Here is a 5733-nt window from a genome sequence, read left to right as displayed (position 1 = left end):
TATGTTTCGACACAAAGAAGGCATAAACTTTGATTTTAAAATGTCTTCAGTTTGTGTCAACCTCAAGAGTGCAGGAGTTGAAATATAACCTTGTTTTTCACATAAAACATAATTTTGAGTTGTAAAAATGTTTTTAACCGGATTTTAAGGGTCTTAAGATGAAATGAAACATCTATACATATAACATTACATCCAATGTACACAAATACTAAATCTCCTAATTTTGACATCATTCAAAACATTTCTAAAAGGATAGTGCACTTACATACTCCCCTTTTTTATAATGGCAAAACTTATGAAGTATTTATTGTCTTGATCATAACTTCCCTTGAGTGTGTGCATCTTAATACCTTGTTATTGCATGAACTTTTCCCCTTTTAATAACATTAATAAGAGACAAAACCATAAAACATGAGAAATATATATATATATATATATATTATATATATATATATATTATATATAAATATATATATATATATATATATTATAATATAATATATATAATATATATAATATATCTGTGTCTGTATATGTATGGATGCGTGTATATGTGTGTGTGTGTGTGTGTTTGTAAGAGAGAGAGAGAGAGAGAGAGAGAGAGAGAGAGAGAGAGAGAGAGAAGGAAATAATAGAAAAAACAGATTTTTGGCCAAATTATAAGTTTGGAAAAATTAAAACAGTATGTGTTGACCTCAAGTGCGTGTCAGCTGACTGATATAAGTATTTCATATTCTATGTCTCGACCCATGATGCCTAGGAGTCGACCCCAAGAAGGCAGAGTCATTAGGCTTGCCAAATTTTCAGTTGGTGTCGACCTTAAGAGATTATGCGTCGACCCACCCGTGCTATGTGTCGACCTAAGAGCCTTGTGTGTCGACACATAGAAGGAAACAACTTCAATTTTAAAAGATCTTCAGTATGTGTCGACCTCAAGAGTGCATGAGTCAGTCTCAACATATTATGTGTCGACCTAATGAACTTATGTTTCGACACAAAGAGGGCATAAACTTTGATTTTAAAATGCCTTCAGTTTGTGTCAACGTCAAGAGTGCAGGAGTTGAAATATAAACTTGTTTTTCATATAAAACATAATTTTGACTTGTAAAAATGTTTTTAACCGGATTTTAAGGGTCTTAAGATGAAAATGAACATCTATACATATAGCATAAGGTCCAATGTACACAAATACTAAATCTCCTAGTTTTGACATCATTCAAAGCATTTCTAAAAGGATAGTGCACTCACATGCTCCCCTTTTTTATAATGACAAAACTTATGACGTATTTAATGTCTTGATCATAACTCCCCTTGAATATGTGCATTTTAATACCTTGTTCTTGCATGCATTTCTCCCCCTTTAATAACATTAAAAAGAGACAAAGCCATAAACATGAGAAGCATCATGAAAAATTTACAACAACATATATATAACATTCAGAGGAGTTGCAAAGATAAATTTTTCAACGATAATATTCACTCACATAGAATTATGTTAAAGTGAAGAATGCATAAACATAAATAAGTATTAAATTCAAAACAAAGGATATGGAATTCGTTACAAATTTATCTTAATAAAGTCAGAATAGAATAACATAATAATGAAACATAAGAACATGAGAATAGAATGTATGTAAAAGAGATTTGGTCCACAATGAAACTCAACTAATGCCTACAACCTATACTACCCCTAGTTTCTGGTCTCTTACCCCGGTACCAAGCCACACCCCCGTTTCCATACTCGACATCCAAAAAATTACACATCTCCCTGTAAAATTATTGATAGTGATGGTGATTATCATTTTGAAAACCAACGATGTTGTTGATGCCGGTTTGAGTGGCACCATGGTTGAATGCCATGTCATGACGGGTTTGATTAAATTGTTAAGTAGTATATGTGGAAAAATTATTGAATTTGGTGTCCTTGGAATTCAGATGTTCGTAAACCAATTTGAAGCACTCCTCTCGAGTAGCTTCAAATGTGTCAAGCCTACGTGACTCCTCTTGGTGGCGCTCCTGTTGCTCAACACACATGCTTTCTAGCAAGGTGATAATCGAAGATTCTTCACCACTCGATTCAACTCCAGAGTTGTTACCATAAGTCGTGTCATGTTGGGTGCAAGAATTCTGTTGCCATTGTCCCCACCCTTGTGGGTCTTCATGTTTCTCTTCATCATGTATGCAAGTGTAATCATTATCATGGTGAGTATCATCCATGTGGATACGAAAATGGATGTTATGTTCCTGTTAGTGGGCATTTGAGTGTCGGTTGACTTTGCATCTACCATTCCGAAGCTTTTAAGAAACTCTTGGAGGTATTATGTTTGACACACAAATGTCCCTTCACTGAGATGCTTGATTTGAAGTCTGAGAAAGTAAGTCAACTCTCCCATTAGACTCATTTCAAATTCTCCATGCGTTAGCTTTAAAAACTCTTTGACCAATTGCATGTTAGTAGAACCAAATATGTTGTCATCAACATAAATTTGAATTAGAAGAATATGTTTTCTTCTACTTTAGATGAAAAGTGTTGTATCAACCTTCCCTCTTGAGTATCCTTGTTCAAGTAAGAACTTGCTAAGTCGCTCATACCAAGCCCCAGGGGCTTGCTTGAGACCACACAAAGCTTGTTTCATTTTAAAGACATGGTTAGAATACTCATGATTTTCAAAATCGGGAGGTTGTGAAACATACACTTCTTCACTTATATAACCATTACTGAAATAACTTTTCACGTCCATTTGAAATAATTTGAAATCTTTAGAGCATGCAAACACTAGTAAAAGGCGTATAGCCTCGAGGCGGGAAATCGGAGCCTAAGTTTCCTCATAATATATTCCCTCCTCTTGGTTATATCCTTGAGTCACTAGTCGGACCTTATTCCTTGTTATCACTCTGTTTTTGTCTAGTTTATTTCTAAAAACCCATTTAACGCCTATAACTTGATGATCTCGTGGAGGTGGGACAAGGTCCCACATATCATTTCTTTTAAATTGATTGAACTCATATTGCATGGCCATAAGCCAATACTCATCAATTAAGGCTTCTTTTGCGTTTTTAGGTTCAACTTGAGAGACGAATGAAAGTGATAACATAAATTACTTATCTTAGAGCACGTAGTTACACCTTTGGTGATTTCTCCAAGAATGTTTTCGATTGGATGGTCTTTGGAATTCCTCCAAGCAAGGGAAGATCACCCAGTTTAGTTGGACTCTCATCCTCCTATTTTTCAGGATTGTCATCTTCCCCTTCTTAGGTTGATCAATTCCTTCTTTGGTGTCTTTGAGTATGTCTTCTGAAGATACACTTGCATCATGGAACAAAATACCTTCGTCAACTTTCACATCAAAATTTCCAAGGTTATCCTTACCATTATTCAATACAAATCTCTTGCATCTGAAAGACATGAATATTTGAGCTACCTTTTAACGGGACATCCTACATCTGTGAGGAACCCTTAGGCTTTAAGAACTTCAATTGCTCCAAAGGCCTAAACTATCTTATTACCAATCCCATAGAGAATAGAAAGTCCCTTTTTAAATAAATTTTCTTAAAACTAAAGTTTAACATCATCCACTACCTTCAAACTAGAATCATTTTTTCAAGGAATGTCAACCATAACTATGTCATTAGAGAAGATATCGTACCTTCTATGGATTTTAACCCAATAAGTTCTAACAAACTGGGAAGAAGGAATATTTCACCATATGCTTTTCTCCAATGGAACCCAATTAACTATACCATCCTAAGACAGATAAAGGTCCATATCAAACATGGTGAATTGAGGGATGACTCAGTGGTCGAAGAAGAAGACCTAAAAGAAACCAAAAACATGTCAATCAACAAAGTTTTTGAGATATGTCAAAGCATATACAGAGCAGTGAAAGAACATAAAAGGATAATAAAAAGGGATGATGATGCCTATGTCAAAGAATTATCTCTCCTATATGTTTTAGTTTCTAAGTTTTCTAGTTTTCTAGTTTTTCCTGTTTTTTGAATTATTTCTAAATTCTATTTCTTTGTAATTCAATTTCAGTACTATTTAAATTAATAAAGTGTGATGTCTTCTTTTCCTAAATGTTTATGTGTTAGTGTTTTCATATTTAATTCTTGTAATGCGTCTTTACCTGCCTTTTTGATTTTGACAAAGAGGGAGAAGTATACTATCAGGGGTGAGTAGAGTATACTATCTACTTAATTGAGAGGGAGTTTAAACACTCCAAATATATTTGTTTATTTCTTTTACCACCTCCATGAGAGATGCATTATCATCATAAAAAAGGGGGAGAATGTGGAACCATGTTTTACAGGTAAGGAAGTTTTCATGTTCTTAATGATGAATATACTTTGGTTGATGATAATTATGCAAGCATAACAAGCCGTTAAAGATGCAAGAAGACTAAGTAAGGTTTAATGGTTTGATAATCACTACAAAAATCCTCTGATGATGGCATCTAAAGTGAATATAATTCAAGCTTTGTGTCCAAGTAGAAGTCAAGCAAGTGTCTACAAGATTGAAATACCTAATAAGTCTTGAAGCTTAAATAGGTGAAATAGAGGAAGTATGAAAGCCCGCCCTGTCACGCCTGAGTGAATAATACGTTGTAAAAGTAAAAGGAATTTTTCATAAAGTTATATGGACAAATCACACATACATACACACACAGACACACACACACACACAACACACACACACACACACACATACTAAAAGCATGTTTTCTAGGCTATTTTCTTAAAGAATTACCCCTTAAAATGTTTTTAAGTCGTGCGAGTTGAATCAGGAACTGTCTGAACGATTTTGGACAAAATCTATATCGTTCAATCGATTAACACCTATACCCAATTGATTGGGTCAATGTAAAAGCCGCTCTTTTTTGTTTAGGACAATATCTTAATGAAAGGAAAAAACTATATATCTTTTCGTTCCTTTTTAAACAACCTAAATGATTAATTTGAGGTCTTCCAATCAATTAGAGTAAGATGCCAATCGATTGGCACATTAATTTTGGCCCAGGAAGTTTTACTTTTTAGTGTCACCTCTAACCTATAAATAAAGGATCCTTCCTTCTTATTTTAACATCCAGAATCGTGAGCTCCCATATCTCACTTATCACTCTCTCTAAAAATATTTTCTCACTTTCTCTCACTTAGAAATTTAGTCATAGTGCTTTCGAGAAATGTCTTTTGCGAGTGAGGCATCTTTGATTTTTTGGAAGGGTAGTATCAAAATTCACCAAGGAAAATTGTTTACCTTGGTTGAACAATTTATGGATTTTTTATTTGGGTTCGAAGCTAAAACCTTTAAAAGCTTTGGTTTGGGGATTTAGTTGCTAAGTCGCTGGTTTGGTTCGAAAGCTTAGCTGGCTCAAAAGATTTCTTCAATTCGAGATCAACCCGGTATGAAATCTAATATTGATTCCTAGTTAACCTAATAATACTCTAGTTCAGTTTGTAAGCTCATACCAGTTAAAATCTTTCTAAGGTTGGAGATAAGCTCGATATAAATCTCATAGGTTTGTGGTCATCCCGTCAAAACCTCAGCTCAGTTTATGAATATGGCATGGTTTAAAAGCTCGTCAAGGTTCAGATAATCCCGTGTAAAATCTTTGTTTATCTTTAGGACTAATCACTTCAATTTATTGTTTGGAAAGAATACTATCCGCTTCAATATTTTGTTTGGAAGGAAGACTCATTGCTTCTCTCTATTGTTTGTGGTTTGGTTTAAAGTCA

The sequence above is a fragment of the Lathyrus oleraceus genome, chromosome 6 (genome assembly GCF_024323335.1).
Source record: "Lathyrus oleraceus cultivar Zhongwan6 chromosome 6, CAAS_Psat_ZW6_1.0, whole genome shotgun sequence".
NCBI classification, from domain to species: domain Eukaryota; kingdom Viridiplantae; phylum Streptophyta; class Magnoliopsida; order Fabales; family Fabaceae; genus Lathyrus; species Lathyrus oleraceus.
The sequence above is the reverse complement of the archived record's forward strand: the minus strand, read 5'-3'. Positions refer to the sequence as shown.